Consider the following 12,130-nt stretch of genomic DNA (forward strand, 5'->3'; position numbering starts at 1 on the left):
GTAGGTGCTGTAATGGAGCTGGTGAGAGCCAGGACAACCATACAAGTCCTACAACAAGAATGACCCCTAGAGTCACTTTACCACATCCCCACCCTATCAGGGCCATCCTAAATAGAGTGCAGCTCAGTTGTTTTCTTCACCGGGTTGAGACAACAGCACCCTATTGGTTACTGTGCCTTTGTAGCGGACTTCCACTGCTACTCTGTTGCTGAGGCCTCTGATAAGGGCTTGATGGGTTTACAGTGACTTTTGTGTATCCAGGAAGGTCGTTCTGCGATCTTTACTGCTGTTGGTGTTGTGAGGAGGACTTGATAAGGACCGTCCCACCGAGGTGTGCTCCAATCTTTCCGCAACAGGACCTTGACCAGGACCCAATCTCCCGGCTGCAAGTTATCCTGTTGAGTAGAAACAGAATTTACCGGCAGACTACTGGGGCTATGTTTTTGTTGTGATGTTAGTAGTTTACGCATCCAATCAGCCAGCGTATTTTCTCGGTCTGCTTTTTCTATGTCATTCATTTCAGTTGCTAGGGGAAATGGTCTACCATACACTATTTCAAAAGGTGTTAATCCTGCAGGAGTGGGAGTTATTCTCATCCATAATTTTACTAGAGACAAACATTCTGGCCACGGCCTTTTTGTCTCTTCCATTGTCTTTTTTAGCCTTGTTTTAATAGTGCCGTTGGTCCTTTCCACTAAGCCTGCGCTCTGGGGGTGATACGCACAATGATTCTTAAGCGTAAAACCTAATGCTTGTGAGCAAAGGGACATAGTCTGATTTACAAAATGAGTCCCATTGTCTGATCTTATAATATGAGGTATGCCATAGGTAGGGAAATAATGGCTTACCAAACATTTTGCAACGGTCATTGCATCACAATGCTTTACAGGGTATATTTCTACCCACTTAGAAAAGGTGTCTATAATAACTAGACAGTATTTCTTTCCTTGTGACCAAGATAATTCAATAAAATCCATATGTACAACTTGAAACGGATACTCAGCTGTGGGGAACTGGCCACGTTTTGGTCTGATGTTTCCTTGTGCATTGTGTTTACAACAAATTAAGCATGTCCTACAAAATTGTTTTGCATAATCAGAAAAATTTATAGCATAGAAATATTGTTGTATGATATGTACCATCCCTCCTGTTGAGACATGAGTATTTCCATGGCTCACCAAAGCAGCTGTTTTGTATAAATTTTTTGGTAGGATGGGCTTGTCATTCATATAGTAAACTTTCTCTCGTTGTATTGCTCCTCTTTTGATCCAACTTTGTACTTCTATTTTAGGAGCATGAATCTGTGCATCACATAGCACATCGCTATCTATAAAAAGAATGTCTGCCACTGATAAGGTAGGTTGTTTCAGTGCCGCTTCTTTGGCGGTTTTATCTGCAAAACTATTTCCTGCGGTTTCTGCAGAGTCATCAGTCTGGTGTGCTTTGCATTTGCACAGTGCAAAGTGAGTCGGTAAATGCACAACGTCTAATAATCTAAGTAGCAAATTCGTATGAGTAAGAGATGTGCCCTGTGATGTTCTAAAACCTCTATTTTTCCAGACTCTTGCATGGTGATGGACAGCTGCAAACACATATTGACTATCAGTGTAGATAGTAAGTGACTTGTTCTTGAACAGTTCACATGCCCTGATCACAGCATAAAGTTCAGCCGCTTGTGCTGAACAAGTAGAAGGGAGTGCATTGGCTTCTAACACTTCAGTAGATGTAACTACAGCATACCCAACTTTATTTTTTTCCATATCATTTTTTGATGCTGAGCCATCTACATAAACAACTTCTGATCCTGGTATAAAAGTTTGCAGAATATCTGCTCTTGGTTTTGTTTGTTCTTCTATTGTTGCTTTGCAAGAATGTGGCTCCCCATCCTCTGCGGTAGGGAGAAGCGTACTAGGGTTCAATAGGCCACACCGCTGAAGTTCAATGTTACGTTGTGAGAGCAAAAGTGACACTAAGGTAAGATGTCTTGTATGTGTTAAGAATGGAAGCGGTGTCTGCAACAAGATTAGAGACACAGAATGAGGAACTTTAAGTATGAGGGGGTGACAAAGTACCAATTCTGCTGATACCTTTACTGCTTCTGCAGCAGCTGCACAGGCCTGTAAACACTGTGGAAAGCCAGCTGCTACTGCATCTAATCGTTTTGAATAGAATGCTAACGGTCTCTCTTTTGCTCCGAATGGCTGTGTTAATACTGCTTTCATATAACCTTGATTAGCATCTACACATAGGGTGAATGGTTGTTGATAATCTGGTAGAGCAAGGGTCACATTGGTTTGCAACATTCTTTTTAAATTTGTAAAAGCATTTTCTCCGTCCTCAGTCCATTGTATTTTGTCCTTTAGAGTCATCTCCTTCCCGTATATTAAATTTTGCAAAGGTTGAACTAGAAAAGCATAATCTGGTAACCATTCTCTACAATAATTGCATCTGTTGTTTAGTCTGTGGTTTAGGTGCTTCCTGTATAGCTTGTTTCCTTATCTCTAGCAGCGAGCGACCTTTTTGTGAAAGGTTATGCCCTAAATAGACAACTGTCTTTTTGCAGTACTGCAACTTCTGTTTAGTATTGTCCAGTATTGTATAAATGCTGAAGCACAGTTAGGGTAGTTTCTTTGCAATGTTGTTCTGAATCTGCTGCTATTAAGATATCATCCACGTATAGTAATACCTGACTATGTGATGGTATTTCACAGGTACTCATAGAGTATCTAAGGGCCATGGTATATACATGTGGGCTTTCAGAAAATCCCTGAGGGAGTCTAGTATATGTATATTTTTTCCCTTTATAGGTAAATCCAAATAAATGTTGAGAATCAGGGTGCAATGGTACTGAGAAAAATGCATTACTAAGATCCACTACTGAGAAGTAGCTTTTATCAGGAGTCAATGAGTTGAGCAATAAGTGTGGGTTAGGCACGTCTGGTGCTGCATGTTGCACTATGTTATTAACAGGTCTTAAATCCTGCACCATGCGCCATTTCCCTGTATGTCCCTTCTGGACTGGAAAGATAGGAGTGTTGCAAGTGGCTTCAGGAGCCTCTCGCAATATTCCTGATGCTAACATGTCTTGCACTACAGGGGCTATACCTTTCTCTGCTTCAGGTTTTAATGGGTATTGCCGGACGGTGTTCTGATTTCACAGTTACTTTGTAAGGTGGGAATCCCTTTACCAGCCCTACATCAGTGGGGGAGGACGACCACAACCCTTCTGGAAGGCGATCTAGATCTGGACATGATCCCTCCTCCAGGGTTGAAAAAATTTGTCAGGTTGGGTCCTTTAAGTGTGTGGTGGGAGTGGTTTGAACTCTCCATCCCAAAGGAAACCGCCACACATTGTGTTTCTCATCATAGCTCCAACAGGAGCCAGATACGGGTTGGTAGTCATTGTAACTGTGCATAGAATCTCGTAAGAACATCTCTACATCTCTCCACTGCATCTGGGGTGGTTTTGAAAGAGATACGTGTGGTGTTCTCTCTCTAAATACAGCTTGTTGCTTGTTAGATAAAATGACTGAGGCTGCTGAAAACCCAGTGGTGGGGTTAACATACATATATTATACAAGTGTCTTGGAGGGCATGAAACGTTTTGTCATAGACATAATCTGGTCCAAGGGTGTCTTTGTACCACATAGTGACGTGTAAGGCATCGTCAGGCATGAACTGGGCCTGTCTAGGGGACTGCTTTTCTCTAGTTTTCCGCAATAATTCTCGTGTCTGTGCAGTTCCCCCTAGGTCCAGAGACCAGTAATATTGTGGTGTTGTGGTTCCTTGCACAACATAAGCTTCCTCATTTACGATTGCTTTCATGCCAGTGGCTGTGGCAACCACGCTAATGCCCATTTGTACCATAAGGTCTCGACCTAACAAGTTAACAGGACAAGAAGGGCTTATTAACACCTGTGCTTGACATTCAAGTCCAGTTTCCTTATCTTTTACTGCAACTGGGTTTGTTAACTGATGTCTGTCTGTCTGACCTCCTGCCGTTTTTATATTTATGACTGATGAAGAATATGTGACTCCGGGAGGACTGGAGGTTAGGACAGTCCTACATGCTCCAGTGTCACACAGACATTTATATACTTTGCCGTTTATGACTAACTTCCGACTTGGCAAGGTTTCCCACTGCCTTTCTGCTAATAACTGACACACTTGTCATCTATTTCTTTATCTAAAAGGTCTTGTAAAGTGACCTCCGTTTCCTTTCTTAAAATCACCTCTGTTTTGCCTCGGATGGTGTCGGTAACAGGGGCCTCCGAGGGGGGTCATTGATCATTGTTTTCAATGGAGTTTGGGTTATATGGTTGTTTCCCTACTCTACAATTCCTAGCTAAGTGTCCAGGTTTCCTGCATGTCCAGCAAATGTTATCTTGCTGAGACGAATTCCTGTAATTGTTTCTGAAAACACCTCTCCCCCTTCCTCGGCCTCTTGACCTTCCTCTGAATCCTCCCCTCCCCGGAGGATTCATTTGCACTAACGCTACTACATCTGAGGCGCTGAATATTGTGTCTGTCTTTTCCTGTTTCTGCGCTCTCTGCGCGTGTTGGGCATATTCTAGTGCTTGTTGGACTGAACCAGTATTCTGATGTACCCAATGTTTGTCAAGATATTTTCGCAATTCGGGCTTTAGGCCTGCGACAAAAGCTCGTTTTAGCTGTTGTTGGTACACTCCTACTGCCTCTTCATCAAATGGGATCCCTGAGTTTCCTCTAAATACAACTCTCATTCTATCCATAAAATCCTCAGGTTCCTCTCCATCTTTTTGTTTACATTGCGCTATTCTGCCATAATCTGCTCGTCTCATAAACACTATCTCTATCCTTCCATGTAATTGTTGCATACTCTGTTTTCTACGTACATCTCTTAACTTACTTTGTTCCAACCATGCATCAGAAAAAACATATTCTTTTTTTCTGTCTTTACCTTCTTTCTTATTGGTAGTCTGTAACATCTCCAGTTTTAAGTTTAGCTTTTATACAAAAGTCTGTGAGCTTTTATATATATCTGGAGTGTGGAGTTTTCCTTCAAACCCATGTTTTTTCCTCCATCTACTTATTTGTCCTGATCCTGGCTTATATCCTTCCATAAACTTCTCATCTCCCTCTAGTTCCATTTGTTTACTTTGATTCTTCCCCATTGTTACCTTTTAATGGATACACTACAAAAAATAAAAAATCCTAAAAGCAAGTATCTGGCATGAGACCTCAGGAGGACACTAACACGGCCTTCTACTGCTCCCTATTAGAGCAGCGGTGTTAGTTTTCAGGGATGAAACCCGTCCTTGATCCTTCAGTCACCAGTATGTTGTTGCTTTTAGGGTGGATCGTGTAGGTTAATCTAAAACCTATAAAAACACATCCACATACATCAATATATATATTTCCAACAACGCCTACTTTCTCTCCCGGTTAATTTCGGCTAACCTCAACCACATGCATGTCTTGGCCACCTACTTATTTAGGTGCCGTATCTCTCACTTGGCCACCTACTCACTTAGGTGCCGTATCTCTCACCTGTATAGTGTGCTCTCTGATCCGTCACCGAGGTCCTTCAGACATCACCAGACGTCGAGCGCAGTTCTAACCACCGGCCTGATGACGAATTCACATCACAGGTCTTTCTTGCACCCGACTTCGAGTGGCTGTCGACAGACTTCGGTGTCGCTTCTCTCGGCGTACTGGAGACGTCTTCGGGGTTCCTCGGATCCGGCTCGAAGGACCAAATTCTATGTTGGGGAAAGCGCCCGGCGTTTCCACCCCAACTCCACATTTACGAGACACACACAGGTTACAGTTTTACTTGCAAGGGTACCCACACTCTCTGCAATGCAAACTACAGCAGAATGTGTTACAAAGGGTGGTTCCCCTTGGCTTCTTTATTTATAGTCAATGGGGGGCGCAAGAGAGGGAAGTGAGATTCTTATCTAAGTAGGCAGCTGTTAACCACCTACTTAGAGTACAATAGCTAAGAGTATGTGGCTAGAAGATAAGAAATAACGTATACATATATATTTACACTCATTGCTGATCATACAGAAATGATTAACAACTGTTTCTTCAACCTAACAGTGAGTATGGGTATTGTGAAATGTTGGATGTCAACTGTTACAAAACGTGCTGCACCAGTTTATTTATGGATGGATGGATGGATGGATGGATCTGATTAACATCAAACCGCCAGTAACTTCACTCTACCCTGAACTCCACAGTCCTTGTCCAAAGACAGAGTTCATTCTTAGGCAGGTCCCAGACCTATTTCCAAATCTCCTGCTCCCCAGATTCTCGAGAACACTCCAGAGAATCACTTGGACCATGGACACTTGCGGGAGGCTCTGGACAGGGCCGAGGAGCTCTGTCTGCAGGTCAACGAGGGGGTCCGGGAGAAGGAGAACTCCGACAGGTTAGAGTGGATTCAGAGCCATGTCCAGTGTGAAGGCATCACTGAGGTGAGCACATCTAATGCAACTATATCACGAAGCTCTTGTCTATAGCCTGGGTTTTATATAATCTACAATATTCCCTCCTGAAGTTCTTAACAAATGTTTGTTTACATGCACAGCCTCTAACAAAGTCGTCTACAGAGTTAATCCTACTACAAGTTAGGGTCTGGATTTTTGCAGCTTTCCTACAGTTTACTGGACACTTCCAATTGTTCCATTTCCCTACAGAACTTGATATTCAACTCCTTGACCAACTGCCTGGGTCCCCGAAAGCTGCTACACAGCGGCAAGGTCTATAAAACTAAGAGCAACAAGGAGTTATACACCTTCCTCTTCAATGACTTCCTGCTGCTCACCCAAGCAGTGAAGCAGTTCACCTCATCAGGGACGGATAAGCTCTTCAGTCCCAAGTGCAACATGCAGTTCAAGATGTACAAGAACGTGAGACTCTTTTTCATGCTGGGGAGTAATGGAGGGGGCTAGCAATACCAGACAGTTACATTTACGGCACAAAATCATACATTGCGTTTTAAATGAACTTTTCATATCCATACAATTCGGAGTAGAACTTTCTAGAAAGAGGTGCCATTTCCTTAGTTGTATGTTTAGCCCATTTTTACGGGCTTTCTCTACTGTGTGTACTTCCAATTTAATGCGAGTCTATGACCCGATTTTGGTCTTCTATCCAACCAGCCCGTGTTTCTAAATGAAGTTCTGGTGAAGATGCCCTCCGATCCGTCTAGCGATGAGCCAATCTTCCACATCTCCCACATCGACCGTGTTTATACTCTCAGGACAGAGAACATCAATGAGAGGTTAGTGGGGAAGGAAGGGAGTTAGAGAAGAGACTAAGGAGAATTGAACAAGGAAGCTGTGGCTTCAGTCCACAAGGAGGCTCCCTCGGTGTCCTGTTCTGGTAACAAATCAGGTGTTTCTTCTTATTTAATCAATCAGGACTGCCTGGGCGCAGAAAATCAAAGCTGCTTCAGAACATTTCATAGAGACTGAGAAGAAGAAGCGAGAGAAAGCTTACCAAGGTGAACTATTTTATTTGCATTTAATCCTTTTCAGTGTCTTAGCATAACCCTTCAGTCCAGTTTGATTATGTAATGGTTTTATTCATCTGTCTACAAAATTGCTTGTCCTTTTCCTATTTAATTTAGTTATATGTATGTGTGTGTGTGTATATTTATGTATCTGTAATATAAAATCCTCTAAGTCACCAGTATATATTCATTACCCTATTCAGTGTTTCAGAACCCTGACCCCATGTTTTAGTCCATGTTGGACGTTTCACAGCCAGAACCTACAAACCCCATGAGCAAGAATTTGTTTCTTCCAACCAGTTGAGCATAGAGAGTCAGTCAAAGGCTACTCAACTGGTTTGTAAAAACAAAATCTTGGTCTGAGTTTGTAGCTGAGCACTGGTTTTTCCTGAATTTGAGTTTCCCTCTTTTACACAGCCTGTTTTTCCAGTGAACACATCCGTTGCAGTTTAAGAACCTACTACTTTCCCTTTTGGTTGCTGTACAGTCTATTTATGCAGACCTTCATTACTGAACCCTTGATAACCCTATCATAGACTGCAGTGCCCCATTAACTACAGTTTTTTTTTCCAGTTGCTGTATCTTATTTCTGCCAATTCCTTGGGAGTTCCTTGCATCTTAACTTCTTTATTATGAATCTTATTTATTGTTCCTTGGTCTTTCGACTCATGCATCACTTGCTGTATGCATTTCCAGCTCGTTCCCTGAAAACCAGTGGCATTGGCCGCCTGCTGGTCACTATTTTGGAGGCCACAGAGCTCAAGCCCTGCAAGCCCAATGGTGAGGGTCAAAGGTCAAGTCCTATCTCCCGAAACTCCAGCCGCTAACCCCCTAATGCCTTGTACCTCATGTATGGCTTGATGGTTGGGTTTAATGGTTTTTTTTGATGGCCTACACCCTCCAGGAAAGAGTAATCCATATTGCGAGGTGACCATGGGGGCACAGTGTTTCACCTCCCGGACAATAAATGACACAATCAACCCCAAGTGGAACTTCAACTGTCAGTTCTTCATTAAGGACCTGTACCAGGATGTTCTATGTGTCACCATCTTCAAGAGGGACCAGTTCTCTCCCGATGGTTAGTCCTTTCTTCAGATGTTTATTTCTCCTCTTTTTACACGTTGACACTTCCTGAAATTCGTCTTGGGAACAGTTCTGATGTTAAATGTGCTGATGTTAAATTTCCCTTAGAAAAATTTGGGTGTCATATTTGAAGTTTCGTCTTGTTTTTTTTTTTTTTAATTTAACTTTTAATTTATTTTTAATTTATTTATTTATTACACGTCATTTTAAGTTTCTCCATGGGGTATCACTGTGGTTTCATGCTTCAGGGTTCTGGTTCCATATCCTCCCCCTGGTTCTGTGTGTGTGAGTTTGAACATTCTCTTTGTATTTGTACGGGTTACTCCTACAGCCCAAGAACACATACAGATGAACTACGTTCTCTACTTTATGCCCTGGTATATTCTGCAGTCTCACTGCAACCCTTCTACTAGATAATTTCTTTTGTGTTTGACCGTTTATTTCTTTCCCCCCCCTATTGCTTAATTTCTTTCATTGTGCCACAATGGCCTGTGTTCTATTACTAGCGTTTGATGGTGGCCGCTTTCATCATGGCTGCTTGTATCATTGTTAGACTTCCTGGGCCGCACTGAAGTTCCTGTGGCCACCATCAAGAAGGAGCTGGAAAACAAGGGAGCAGCGACAAGGCGCCTGCTGCTGCACGAGGTGCCGACAGGCGAGGTGTGGGTGCGCCTGGACCTGCAGCTGTTCGACCAAAAATCTCTCAAATGAGGCGACGCGGATTGGTGCCATGCCATACGCCCCCCGCCCCGCCCCCGCCTCCACCCCGCTTCCCAAGACAAACGGACAGAGCTGAGGCTTCCTGACGAGATGCTCATTCCGATCCCCGGAACCAGCGGCAAGCATCAGCAGAGCAGGTTCTAGGCTGATGCCACGGGCAGTCCGGCTCCAGCACAGACAGGGTTCTGCCACGTTCACTCGCCAGGTGGCGTCTGTGAGCTGAGAGCTGTATGCCAGTGCTGCTGGAGACCGTCTGGACTCCTGAGTACTTCTGATAATGTGGACGTTTGACACAAATGCAAAATATAGGAAAGCCCTTTTGGGACTGATTATTGTTTACCACTGGATATGGTAATATCTCAGGTTTTTGTTTTTCCTGTCAGTTGTTTATAAAACCAAAAATATATTATGTCAATATCTTATCTTATTTTAATTATACAAATTCGGTACCTGTGAGACAAACCAACTTTACCAAGGAACAAATTTTTTTTTTTTTTTTAAAGAAAAATCTTCCCTCACTGAAAGCAAGATGGATGTATGCAGTGTATGTTGTACTGAATACTAACACAGGACTTTGGTAAAACTAAGTTTATTACAAGAATCACACTACCCTGTAACTGTCAATAGGTCGTTTTTTTGTTTCCCCTAACATTATTTAGTGTCAGCAAACCACAGCACATACAAATGTTTGGAAACATATTGTCACTCCTAGATACATCACATTTTACTACTAAAGACGTTATGTTGCTTCATGTGGATTTAACTAACAGTTCCTTAATTGCTTATGCATTCATTCCACTGTTAAAATATTGTTATATGATTTTAACATTTCCACTCAGAAAATCTTAATTCATAAAGGTATGAATGGAAACTAAAACAGGTAATTCTGAACCTTATATGTAAGACACACATCAGGTCAGGGTCAGGGTGCTGGTTTGTCAGGGTGCTGGTTTGTCAGGCTGGTGGTTTGTCAGGCTGGTGGTTTGTCAGGCTGGTGGTTTGTCAGGCTGCTGGTTTGTCAGGCTGGTGGTTTGTCAGGCTGCTGGTTTGTCAGGCTGCTGGTTTGTCAGGCTGCTGGTTTGTCAGGCTGCTGGTTTGTCAGGCTGCTGGTTTGTCAGGCTGCTGGTTTGTCAGGGTCAGGCTGCTGCTGGTTTGTCAGGCTGCTGCTGGTTTGTCAGGCTGCTGCTGGTTTGTCAGGCTGCTGCTGGTTTGTCAGGCTGCTGCTGGTTTGTCAGGCTGCTGCTGGTTTGTCAGGCTGCTGCTGGTTTGTCAGGCTGCTGCTGGTTTGTCAGGCTGCTGCTGGTTTGTCAGGCTGCTGCTGGTTTGTCAGGCTGCTGCTGGTTTGTCAGGCTGCTGCTGGTTTGTCAGGCTGCTGCTGGTTTGTCAGGCTGCTGCTGGTTTGTCAGGCTGCTGCTGGTTTGTCAGGCTGCTGCTGGTTTGTCAGGCTGCTGCTGGTTTGTCAGGCTGCTGCTGGTTTGTCAGGCTGCTGCTGGTTTGTCAGGCTGCTGCTGGTTTGTCAGGCTGCTGCTGGTTTGTCAGGCTGCTGCTGGTTTGTCAGGCTGCTGCTGGTTTGTCAGGCTGCTGCTGGTTTGTCAGGCTGCTGCTGGTTTGTCAGGCTGCTGCTGGTTTGTCAGGCTGCTGCTGGTTTGTCAGGCTGCTGCTGGTTTGTCAGGCTGCTGCTGGTTTGTCAGGCTGCTGCTGGTTTGTCAGGCTGCTGCTGGTTTGTCAGGCTGCTGCTGGTTTGTCAGGCTGCTGCTGGTTTGTCAGGCTGCTGCTGGTTTGTCAGGCTGCTGCTGGTTTGTCAGGCTGCTGCTGGTTTGTCAGGCTGCTGCTGGTTTGTCAGGCTGCTGCTGGTTTGTCAGGCTGCTGCTGGTTTGTCAGGGTCAGGCTGCTGCTGGTTTGTCAGGGTCAGGCTGCTGCTGGTTTGTCAGGGTCAGGCTGCTGCTGGTTTGTCAGGGTCAGGCTGCTGCTGGTTTGTCAGGGTCAGGCTGCTGCTGGTTTGTCAGGGTCAGGCTGCTGCTGGTTTGTCAGGGTCAGGCTGCTGCTGGTTTGTCAGTGTCGTGCTGCTGGTTTGTCAGTGTCGTGCTGCTGCTTTGTCAGTGTCGTGCTGCTGCTTTGTCAGTGTCGTGCTGCTGCTTTGTCAGTGTCGTGCTGCTGCTTTGTCAGTGTCGTGCTGCTGCTTTGTCAGTGTCGTGCTGCTGCTTTGTCAGTGTCGTGCTGCTGCTTTGTCAGTGTCGTGCTGCTGCTTTGTCAGTGTCGTGCTGCTGCTTTGTCAGTGTCGTGCTGCTGCTTTGTCAGTGTCGTGCTGCTGCTTTGTCAGTGTCGTGCTGCTGCTTTGTCAGTGTCGTGCTGCTGCTTTGTCAGTGTCGTGCTGCTGCTTTGTCAGTGTCGTGCTGCTGCTTTGTCAGTGTCGTGCTGCTGCTTTGTCAGTGTCGTGCTGCTGCTTTGTCAGTGTCGTGCTGCTGCTTTGTCAGTGTCGTGCTGCTGCTTTGTCAGTGTCGTGCTGCTGCTTTGTCAGTGTCAGGCTGCTGCTGCTTTGTCAGTGTCAGGCTGCTGCTGCTTTGTCAGTGTCAGGCTGCTGCTGCTTTGTCAGTGTCAGGCTGCTGCTGCTTTGTCAGGCTGCTGCTGCTTTGTCAGGCTGCTGCTGCTTTGTCAGGCTGCTGCTGCTTTGTCAGGCTGCTGCTGCTTTGTCAGGCTGCTGCTGCTTTGTCAGGCTGCTGCTGCTTTGTCAGGCTGCTGCTGCTTTGTCAGGCTGCTGCTGCTTTGTCAGGCTGCTGCTGCTTTGTCAGGCTGCTGCTGCTTTGTCAGTGTCAGGCTGCTGCTGCT

General features: G+C 44.8%; 1 pseudogene; it reads left to right on the plus strand.

The window, feature by feature from the left end:
* The window catches only part of LOC125728615 (intersectin-2-like), a 32,181-nt pseudogene extending 22,544 nt beyond the window's left edge, over positions 1-9,637 (plus strand).
* The last annotated feature ends 2,493 nt before the right edge of the window (positions 9,638-12,130 follow it).

The sequence above is a fragment of the Brienomyrus brachyistius genome, unplaced genomic scaffold (assembly GCF_023856365.1).
Source record: "Brienomyrus brachyistius isolate T26 unplaced genomic scaffold, BBRACH_0.4 scaffold353, whole genome shotgun sequence".
Taxonomy (NCBI): domain Eukaryota; kingdom Metazoa; phylum Chordata; class Actinopteri; order Osteoglossiformes; family Mormyridae; genus Brienomyrus; species Brienomyrus brachyistius.